This window comes from Panthera tigris, chromosome D2 (assembly GCF_018350195.1).
Source record: "Panthera tigris isolate Pti1 chromosome D2, P.tigris_Pti1_mat1.1, whole genome shotgun sequence".
Classification (NCBI taxonomy): Eukaryota; Metazoa; Chordata; class Mammalia; order Carnivora; family Felidae; genus Panthera; species Panthera tigris.
In genome coordinates, this window is record NC_056670.1 from 7,325,594 (window position 1) to 7,336,997 (window position 11,404).

Consider the following 11,404-nt stretch of genomic DNA (forward strand, 5'->3'; position numbering starts at 1 on the left):
CTAAGAGGTGAAGTTTCTCAGAGCGAGTGGTCACAGCCACCATGTCACCCGTCCCCGTTACTATTGTCCCATTGCGCTAACACGTCACAGGCTGAGTGGGAACCTAACTTAGGCTCTTCAGTGACCTTGTTCAAAGTGTTTTTGGGTCAATCACACTGCTCTCTCAACAAGACAGATTTGGGGCTGAAAGACCAAGCCAGTCAGGAAATGGACACAAAGATCCCAGGTCAACTAGGGGCAAGAGAGGTCTTGAAAAGCCAAGGACAAGTAAAATTACGAGAGAGGAAAGACTATGAGGAAACAGGCAGTGAGTGGATGGCGAAAGGAGAAGAAAGGAGCAGATGTGCTGAGCAGAGTGGGTAAGTCCGGAGAAATACAGACTGAGGTTCTGATGTCTCCCAGTTGTGGTTCTTGGAGGCGTCCGCATGTGTGTTTGCTTCGTGTCCCCGTGTTCCCTGTGACTCCTGTGGATTCTCGCGTTGCCCACCTGCAGGTACTAGTCTGTGTGTCCTCGCAGTCAAAAGACCCGGCCCTGGACGCTGACAGTTTGAGAACCCCCTTCGACAGGCAGTGGGACCTTTACTCTCACCCCGCTGTTCCGAATCTGCCCACCTCATGGGAACCCTGTCAGACACTAGCATGTCTGGGACTGTCCAGGGCTTGAGGCTTTAAAGTTCGCCAGCAGGGCCTGGACCTCTTCACACTCAAACCCGGGAGGCCTGGAGATCATCCTTTAGCTCCAGGAGGGCTCGTCCGGTGCTCTCAAGTCACGAATGGTTATTTACCAGCGGGGCTGGGGAGCCGGTCTCCTACGTGTCCCCTCACACCCCTGGAACTGCCACAGTGACAGTGCCACTCATTCTCAGTCCCTTTTTTTTTTAATGTTTATTTATTTATTTTGAGAGAGAGGCAGAGGGAGTGAGCTGAGGAGGGATACAGAACCCGAAGCAGCTCCAGGCTCCGAGCTGTCAGCCCAGAGCCCATGTGGGGCTTGAAGTCAGCACGTGATCATGATCTGAGCCACCAACTGGGCCACCCAGCCCCAGTCCCATTCTTTGGAAACAAAAGAGCAAAAGAACAAAAGGTGAGAATTGATTGTAGGGAGTGAGCGTATCAGGAGAACCTTTCTGATCTCAGCTTAGTGGAGGAAAGAAGGCTTTTTTGTGATGGACATCAGCATTGGGAATTTTCCGAACGCCCCGGATTCCCATGGAGCCCACTGCCCATTGGGCAGCTTTTCTCCTGTGGGGACTGAAGGGCCGGCAGGATGTGGATGGACGTGCCCACACGAGAGGAAAGATGCTCCCTGTAGAGACGGTAGCACGACTCACAGCGGACAGCATGGGGTGGTCAAGCTTGCTGTCTATACGGAGAGCCAAGGACAGGAAGGTAAATCGAGGCTACATCCTGCAGTGCTCCTTGCGTGGGCAGAGTGGGCATCAGTTTTAGGAACAGGAGAGCGATTCATCAGAGGCCTTCGGGGAGGACCGGGCTTTGTGAGGACCGGAGGGAGGAGATCGGACACAAGACCAGGGTAGATGAGTGACCTACCTGGGCCAAGGACAGAGGCAGTCGGAGCTACTCTTGGAAGTTGCTTGTTTATGGCATTGTGGAAGACGGACGGTGACTTTTAGGAAAGTGGGAAATGCCAGAGGGGGAGGGGATGGAGAAGAGGAGGAGGAATGGGGGGAGAGAGGCACTTCTTGGATCACTTTAAAAATCTTCAAAGACTCAGTTGATGAGTTACCATCAGATTTCAACACACCCTGTCTCAGGGGGAGACTCAAAAAAATACATGTAGATCACGGCTAAATTAGACTAAGCGTTTCATGTCTGCACTGGGGGAAGTGTGTTGGTCTATAACATATATGTCACTGAATCCTTGAATGTGCTTGCAATTTGTATAGAAATGTAAAAAAAATAAAACCCAACAAAACCCAACTTAGCCTCTTTTTGTACCCCCCCCCCCCCACCAAAAGAGTTCGGCTATCCTAGGGTCTCTTGACTTAGATTTTTAATTCATTGTGATAATTTTCAAGTCAGTTAAAAATTTCCCACATACTATCAATTTATGACTACAAATCAGAAAAATCTAAACCCTCTGTCTTAGCACATTGCATCTTTAATAAGACATTCTTTCCAGAATGACATTTCAAGGATATCTGGAGGTGACCGATGGGATGATAATTTTGAGTGAATTTAGAGTTTTAATTACTGTTTTATTTGTAATTGCAAGTGGGTGCTGTGGAAAAAAAAAAAAAAGAGCTATCAACAAAGGAAATAATTGTTCCAAAGAATTACATCTGCACTGCATTCTCTGTCAAAAATTTCTCATTAAAAATGTGTTTCTTTAAAAGTAACTCAAAGCAGCTGATGAAATATAAGAGCATGGAAAGTTTCAAATCCCAGAGCAAATGTGGATTCATCAGGGATCATTTGCCAGAGACCTGACTCAATGGCAAAAGACCTTCTCACCATTTCTCACATCCCTTCCTGGGTTTCATACGTAAGTTCAGATGCCTGCAGTTTTATTTCCAAAGCTCAGTATTTTCCACTTAAACACTTCCTTTTCATAATACTTCTGGTGTCTCTGGAGTGTTATTACTGTTTGATTTTTCCCTTTTAATAATGACTCTGACTGTTGTGTTTTTTTTTTTTTTTTTTTTTTTTTTTATTTTAAGAGAGTGGATAAAGAACGACTAAGCTCCGAACAAGTCTCCCAAAGAGGAGACAATCCCGTAAACCTTCCCAGGATCTCTGCGCCACTCGCCGAGACTGATGCGCGAGAGATGGCTGTTACCAAGATTATTCCCAAACATCCTCTAGCTTGCTGGAGACCACAAAGATCAGTCCTGCCTGAGAGGCCACCGGTGTGCATCTGACAAAAGAATAAGATGATGGAAAAATATGGCCATGTCCTTGAAGTGGGGGCTGCCGATGGAAGAAAAGCAGTAGATGGGCAGAAGACAAGGTCAAAACCCAGGTCGGGCTGACGCCGTCTGGAAGACCAAAAGCCAGCTGCCTTATCGACGAATTTAATGAGCACCTATTATGTGTGGGGACATTGCCAAATGCTGCAGGAATCCCTTCCCGAGGGTATTTACAGTCTATTGAGGAGACAAGACACGTGTAGACCAAATGATTTAATTATCATCTCAGGTGGGTGTTTGGTTGATCTCTGGAGTCCCTCTTGTTCTTCCCCAGTCAGAGAACACTATGATTTTATTTTTTCCCCCACTTTTAGAACACTTTTTCTACATATGTAAGTATATGCTGATTTGTTTATCTGTTTCTAGTCTGTCTTCTCATACCGAGCTGTTAGAGCAAGAAGAGCAGGGGCTGTGTGTGTTTTGGTATTGCTGTATCTCCAGAAGCTAACACAGTGCCTGGTGCGTAGTAGGTGCTCAGTAAATGTTTCTTTAATGAATCCATGAACAAACCAATGAATGAGAGATTGGCTGGGAAACTCTCAGGTGTCAGGAGAACACATTGCAGGCACAGCTAGAAAGAAAGCTGGTTAAAGTGACTTTTTTTTTTAAATGTTTATTTTAGTTTTGAGAGAGAGGCAGACAGATGGACCATGAGTGGGGGAGGGGTAGAGAGAGAGGGAGACACAGAATCCGAAGCAGGCTCCGGGCTCCGAGCTGTCGACACAGAGCCCGATGCGGGGCTTGAACCCACGAACCACGACATCATGACCTGAGCTGAAGTCAGATGCTTGACCGACTGAGCCCCCCAGGTGCCCCGTTTCGGGGTCTTTATTACTAGTTACAGATAATTGTCAGACTCTGAAAATGTGATTGCTCAAATTTCACTTTAAATATAGTCGGTACGAGTTGATATTTATAGAAGTTTTACTTCCCTCTATGCTGCAAAAAGCCTCCTGCCTGTTAGAATTCTCTATCTGCGTTCTTTGCCTCCACAAGGGCAATGAATGACAGGACCAACCACAATGGTAACATGGCCACTGTTTAGGTAGCACTTCCTGTATGGCGGGCACAGGGCTGACTGGTCCTCATGAGGACGCTGCAGCATGAGAGGTGTATTACCTAGAGTGGGGTAACTTATATTTTGCCACCGTGGCATCCGTGTAGTTTGGTGGTCAAGGTTATCTCCTGAACCTTGGGATTCAGGGCTTATTTGGGGCTTCAGGCTCCTTTCATATAGAAAGCCAGTAGGGCATCAGAATCCTCCTTTTGGCCCCTGTGAATCTGGTGGTAGTTGATAAGAGAAAGGGGAGGGAATGTGAGGATCAGGCAGAAGGGTTTAGATTCCAAGTCGAGAAGTGGTCTATTTCCTCCCTGTGCTCAGATTCCATCGGCCAGGTGTCGATTCCATGACCCCATCGAAAGGCAAGGGGGCTGGGATGCATGGTCTTGGCAAATGCCCAGGAAGAAGAGGAAATGGTGTCGGTGAGCAGCTAGTTTCTGTCTCTCAAAGGTTAAGTGACTCATAAGGTAATAAATATTACAGCTCGGGGACCCAAACCCACGTCAGTTGCAAGCTGTTAACTACACACTCCCTTTCTTCCCTTCATCTGTCAGTTCATTGTCAGTGTTTGCTTGTTTTGTGTCGAATGTATAGTGTACCACAGCCGGGCCATGAAGGGAAGGTTCTGGTCTGCTCTTTGTCAGGAGGACTCACCACCTGATCAAGGGCTGGGCTGAAAGTGGATTATTTGAAGGGGCAGGAAGATGGATGGCTGTGATACTTCCTCTGTGAAACCATATAGCCTCCGTTTTCATGTCAGCAGCTCGGGGATGCTGTTCCTGCTGAACTAATTCCCGCCAGATATCGTGAGGCCACGTTAGACCAAGGACATCGGACCCTTCTCTGTGGCCGGGCTGCTCATGGACCCTTGGATCTCCCATTGCTAAACCTGTGTAATGGGCATAACTTCATTTTACCCAGTCCACCGTGCAAGATATGCACCTTTAAGTATTTCTTTAACTCAAGTTGTCATACTTCATTAATTCCAATGCATGCCTTTTCGTGCGTTAACGTCTCAGAAATCAGGATCTTCTCACTGATGGCATCTTTGAATTGCTATTTCCCCGGGTGGCAGGGTGGACGGAATGGCCCGTGCATGTCTGAACTTGTTCACAGGCATTCCTATGACCGTCCCTTCTGTTGAAGTCTGTGCATTGTTGGTAGGACCCAAGTTGAGTTTAGTTGCTGTTTGAACTGTTTTCAAAAAGATCATCCCAAGTTTCAGGTTTGAGATGAAAAGTTATCGTCAACAGAAAGGTTTGGAAACAGAGCAGTGGGGTGCAGATATGGTATTAGTGAAGCAGGTATTTGTGTTGGGGGGTTCGCTGAAAAGCAACAACCTCATACAAGGTAATAGACGTAGATTACTACAAGCGTTTGAAACTGTGGTCATTTTGTTACTGAGTTGTGTACAAAGGCAATGCCTGTTTGCACACGTCAAGCAAGCAAGCACCCACATCAGACCTTTTAGAATGGATGGCAGCATCTCGGAAGAAAACCTGGAGCCAACAGTGGGGACACTCGTAAGAAATGTTTCATCGTCAATACAGAGGACAGCGCTGTGCAGAAAAATATGAACATTGATTCCGAATGCGTAAACTCTGAATGCGAGGATAACTTCGGGAATTTCTTAACTAATTTATTTTCTTTTTTGTATATGCGTGAGTGTGATGTATAATAAAAGCCTGTGACCCAATAAGTCTAGAAAAGCTTTTTCAGCAAGCATAAAATACAGATTTTAAGTGATGAGAAAGCATTGTTTCATAGATTAATTGGCGTCTTTCTTTCTTAGTGGTACATAAATTAATGATGCATTTTACAATCGATGGCTTCTGAGTATCAATGAAATAGCTACTTTCTCATTTGAGTTCCCATTCCTTTGGGTATTAGAAATTAAATTTCCGTCAGTTCAGCAGCACCCCTCCCCATGATTACATTGCATTCCTGGGGGCTTACCCACAGCTACCATTTAGACTGAGGACCCTGTGTTTGTTGGGCATGAGTTTCTCTCTGTGCTGGCAGCCACCGAGATGGCCATGTCTGATGCCACACAGATCGCTGCTGGGTCCTTTTTCTGTTCTCATCTCAGGCCTCTTTCAGAGTTGGGGGGATCTTTCTGCTAGTTCAAGTGGGCTTGGGGTCCACCTCCCTGGCAGCGAAGATGCTGAGCTGGTGAGGCCCTGGGCCCCTCGGTGGGCTCTCTGGAGCAGGAAGGGCAGTTTGCATCCTCTTGGGCACTGGGTGGAATTCACTCTTCCCACTGCTCTTGGGCATGTAGGATCCAGCTTCCCTTTGCCATCTCTTTGGAACGGGGAGACCTAGACCCCGCCATGTTTCCACTCTGGCATCTCGTGGCCTCCCTGGCTCCACCTGGGGAAGGGGTACGCGTGTCCTCCGGCCTGTGTGGGGTTTCTGGTTGTTCCTCTCCCATCTCTGCACGATGAGGGGAGGGGGCTGTGCTGCAGGACCCCCTGTTGAGGTCCCTCCTGGCCTCCTCTCCAGCCTGCCCTGTCCTCCTGGTCTGGGCAATGCCTTCTAACCCGGAAGGCCAGAGAGCCTGTCTCTTACTCCCCTCCCCAAGTTTTGCAGCCCCTCAGAGGCTTTGGGTTCTAAAACTCAAGCCAAGGACAGACTCGTGGTTCCCCTACCATCTGGACGAGTGCTTCAGAGCACAAAGCTGACTAAATGGAAGAAAGATCTGGAACAAAGAAACACAAGAAAATCACATTGGCTCACATTTCAAAATATCACCCCAATGCAGGTTCTCACCGTGGTTCCCCTTTCCCCGTTATTTTAATGTGTCTGTGTGGGTCCATTTCTCACATTGTCGGTTTTCCACCCTATTTTGTAGTAGCCTGGGGCCCCGTTCCAACTACGATGCCTCAGATTGACTGTTTCTCATTACCTCGGAAACCGGGGTGAAGGGACAACCATGTTCTTCCTTCACCTCCTCCTCCTTCAATTGTCATCATATAAAGTTTATAATCTTTGTTCCATCATAGAGAATCCGTAACATGAGACCAAGTAGAAGGAAGGAAAGGAAATCATGCATCACCTCACTGTGCTAAGACATCCACTGGTGGGTGACATTTTGTTCTTTCTCAAGTTGGTTCTTCGTGCTTACATAGCTTTTGTGTATTTTTATATAGCTGACATTGCATCAGCCATAAAAGCGAATATCCTGCTTCGTTCGTTCAACACTGTGGCTGAGTATGTTTCCTTATTATCCTCAAGTCTTCAGAACCCTTAGTCCAATGTGGCCGTTTATGCAACCATCTCCCTTGCGTTGAGCACTTAGCGTATTCCCTTCGTCATAAGTAAGCGATAGCACTGTGATGACATCCTTGTGCATGGAAGTTGCCCCGCCGTTTCTGACTATTGTCTTGAGATAGACTCCGAGGATCGGGATCGCTTGTAAGACTGCCGTCTTAAAAACAAGCCATTTCCCTACCCTCTCGGTGACGTCTTCTCTGCCCATTTATCAGTTGTTACAGTAACACTTATCTGCGGGTAGCGCGAACTGTTTGGCTGGGAGTTTTCTACAAGCTGGCGTCCTTACAACAATTTGGCATTTATCTATAGGAGGTCACGTCCGGTACCTCCACGTACAAAGTCTGACTCGGTCACTTCGAAAGTTTCATCATTTTTTAGCCAAAGATGTTGACAGGCAGCCTGCGGCATTAGACCTGGAGCGTCACGTTGAACATGAAAATGACTCTGAACGTGATGTGGCCGATTTCGTTCTAAACAATCATCCAACGCTGATCCGTAAAAAGCACTGTCCCCTCTAAGGAGCCACTGTGGATGGCCGAGCACTTATTCCAAAGATGTATCATGGGTGACTTTCTGGTGTGACTAGTCGGTAGCCGAGTGTATGAAGACAGTTCTCCAAGAGAAAAGAATTACGCTGTAACCCACAGCAGCATCTTTGGGACCGAAACATCAGCCATGTTGACACCAGGTTGGGGACGTATATGCTCTGAAGCATTTAACCTCGGCTCATTACTTACTAGTGATATCATTTAAATTAAAATAGTCACTTTTTTTTTTTTTTTAAGTATGAGATCAGGGGCGCCTGGGTGGCTCAGTCAGTTAAGCGTCTGAGTCAGCTCAGATCATGATCTCGCAGTTCGTGAGTTCGAGGTCCACATGGGGCTCTGTGCTGACAGCTCGGAACCTGGAGCCTACTTCGGATTCTGTGTCTCCCTCTCTCTCTCTCTCTCTCTGCCCCTCCCCTGCTTGCACTCTGGCTCTCTCTCTCAAAAATAAATTAACATTAAAAAAAAAAAAAGTCTGAGATCAGGAAGAAGAATAAAATGTATGTATTGCAAATTCCTGGGCTTGATTAATTTTAACACTCCAGGGAGGACCTTGCCTCTTTTAAAACAATGCCATCTTATCCGTTTAAAATAATACAGACGCATCCCAGGGAATTGGAGAAACCCAGGAACTTTGTCTCTCAGAGATGTTCCCTCATAATAACTGATTGGGTTCCCTGGAAACAGAGTCCGAGATAAAAGTTGCATGCGGAGCGTATCTTGGGGAGACTCCCCTGGATGAAAGGGAGGGAGAAGCTCGCAGAGGGAGACTCTGGCTCCAAATGTGGCTCCCACTGGCCGGGGCTGAGTGGGCCTGGCCTTCCAGAATGCTTGCAAAGGAAGGTAAGTGGATGGGCCTTTGTGGCCCTGCCTCAGCAAGTCACTGCTCCCCCCTCCCTCCCCCCCGCTGCCCCGCCCCGGAGGGGCTAATTTTGGATGCGTCTACTTCCTGGGGCCCAGAACAATTCCCAGTGAGGGGTGCAGCTGTGAGCTATCAGCAGTGACATCCCAGCAGCCGGGGAGGGATCAGGGCTCCAGAGGAGGGACTTGGGTGAAGACACATGATGTACCACATTGCATCCACATTGGGATCCCCCCCACCCCCCACATCACATACAACTTCAAGCCCACTTTTTTGCTGAACGTTCTTTGGTGAATTGTCCCCATCTCGTGAACCTTTCTTTGAAAACATTTTAAGTAGATGCCTATTTGATTGTGTGGAAATATCGTCTATGTAACCATTCTCTCATTGTGGGACAGCTCATTTTTAACACATTTTCCCCGTGAGAGACGATGTTGCCACGGCCACATTTGTGTCTCGGCGATGGACACGGTAACAATAAAAAGAGTCCACACTTAATTGACTGCTTATTGCTGACCGCATCAGGCTAATATTTTTCTTGCCTTCCGTGTGGAGTTTTCATGAAAAATAAACGAGAAGATGTATATAAATAAAGATGTTACACTTAATAACTCAGTCGTCTTCACACCTCCGTGACGCAGAGCCAGTTATCCCCATTTTGCAGGCGAGGAACCCAAGGTCCAGAGAGGTTGAGTCCCCCTTGCAAAGTTGCACAGCTGGTGAAATACAGACCCTCTAAATCCAGAGGTCAAACAATACACTGTACTGCTTAGCCTGCTTTCCTGAAGTTCATATCCTTAGAAGGAAAATTCCGAGGTCAAAGGGCTTGATTTATTTTAGAACTCACGATAAGAATTGCCAGACGGTTTTCCAGAAGCAGTGAGTACTTGCGCTAGCAGAGGAAGTGGGTTTATTTCAGCGCAGTCAACCCCGAAAACCCTGAATCCTTAGAACCATGATACACGACTAGTCCTCTATTTCCTTGTCTTCCATCAGGCATTGTGAACATCGGTGGTTCTTTAAAAAAATTTTTTTTTAATTTTTAAAAAATGTTTATTTTTGACAGAGAGAGTGAGGGACAGAGCGTGAGCTGGGGAGGGGCAGAGAGAGGGAGACACAGAATCCGCAGCAGGGTCCAGGCTCCGAGCTGCCAGCACAGAGCCCGACGGGTCTCAAACCCACGAGCCACGAGATCCTGACCTGAGCCAAAGTCACATGCTTAACCGACTGAGCCAGCCAGGCGCTCCTGAACGTCGGTGGTCCTTAAGCAGAAGGTTTTCTTTTTGTTTTAGCACACACAACTTTTTCAGGATCATCTTGTAAGGGTTGACTCCGTTGTGCCGCCTACATTTCCAAGAAGAATTTTTCGTTTGCAGAACGAATGCGTGAATGAGGGCGGGGAGAGAACGTGAACCCGCAACCCCTCGCTGGGAGTGAAGCAGGCGAATGGAAACCCCGGAGAAGACCGTCCTCCGGAAACAGCGGGAGTAGTTTTCGATAATGGAAAGGTTTCCCAAAAATTCTTTGCCAGGGTCTTTTTCTGAGTCTCCGTTGAACTGCTTATTTAATAAGCACTATCCACCCTTTACGAGCTGGACTCTATCATGTGCTTGGAAACACCAATGTTTAATGCTGGGAACAAAAACCTTTGGGGTCATCTAGCCCCCACCTGATTTCAAGCTGGAGGAGCATGAAGTCAGGGCAGCCGCCTGCTAGGGGAGGGGCATTTCCCTGTTCTGGGGGTGGCCGTGCAGGAGCTGGGTTTCGGTTATCTTTCATTCGTGGTCAGAGGAACCCTTCTAAGATGTCACCAGAGTTATTTTGCATTATTTTAGCAGTGACTTAGGCTGATGCTACCTTCAAATACCTCAATATCTAGTTTGCCACCGAATTCTGAAGGATTTCTTTGGAAAACCAAGAAGTTTTTCCCTCGATATTTTGCCCTTTGGCACTGGATCAAACCTCTCCAAGTTCATTTCCTGACCCCTCCTCTTCCACCTAGGTTCCTGGGAGGCTTCGGCGAGCTAACGTGTGTAACATACGTCCCCAGAGTAAGCGCTCAGTAGATACTGGCTTCCACTTCCTCTGGGTCCGCACGTTCCCTGAACTTTCTTCCGCCTGGGATGGCGAATGATTGCGTGAGTTTCCGTTCTTTCTTTCTTTCTTTCTTTCTTTCCTTCTTTCCTTCTTTCTTCCCTCCCTCCCTCCCTCCTTCTCTTTCTTTCTTTCTTTCTTTCTTTCTTTCTTTCTTTCTTTCTCCTTCCCTCCCTCCATCCCTTTCTTCCTTCCTTCCTTCCTTCCTTCCTTCCTTCCTCCCTCCTTCCCTCCCTCCATTTCTTTCTTTCTTTCTTTCTTTCTTTCTTTCTTTCTTTCTTTTTCCCCTTTCTTTTTCTCTTTCTTTCTTTCTTTCTTTCTTTCTTTCTTTCTTCCCTCCTTCCCTCCCTCCATCCCTTTCTTTCTTTCTTTCTTTCTTTCTTTCTTTCTCCCTCCTTCCCTCCCTCCATCCCTTTCTTTCTTTCTTTCTTTCTTCCTTCCTTCCTTCCTTCCTTCCTTCCTTCCTTCCTCCCTCCTTCCCTCCCTCCATTCCTTTCTTTCTTTCTTTCTTTCTTTCTTTCTTTCTTTCCTTCTTTCCTTCTTTCTTCCCTCCCTCCCTCCCTCCCTCCTTTCTTTCTTTCTTTCTTTCTTTCTTTTCTTTCTTTCTTTCTCCTTCCCTCCCTCCATCCCTTTCTTCCTT

General features: G+C 47.1%; 1 long non-coding RNA gene across 2 annotated transcripts; it reads left to right on the plus strand.

Moving 5' to 3' along the window:
- The first annotated feature begins 1,040 nt into the window (after positions 1 to 1,040).
- On the plus strand, positions 1,041 to 6,289 carry LOC122231783. 2 transcript variants are annotated; one of them, XR_006209020.1, is made up of 4 exons: positions 1,041 to 1,084; positions 2,358 to 2,506; positions 2,682 to 3,159; positions 4,754 to 6,289. It is a non-coding gene; the product is annotated as an uncharacterized LOC122231783 (long non-coding RNA). The 2 variants fall into 2 exon arrangements; XR_006209018.1 differs by lacking the exon at positions 4,754 to 6,289 and having other exon boundaries at positions 2,682 to 3,573.
- Positions 6,290 to 11,404: the final 5,115 nt, after the last annotated feature.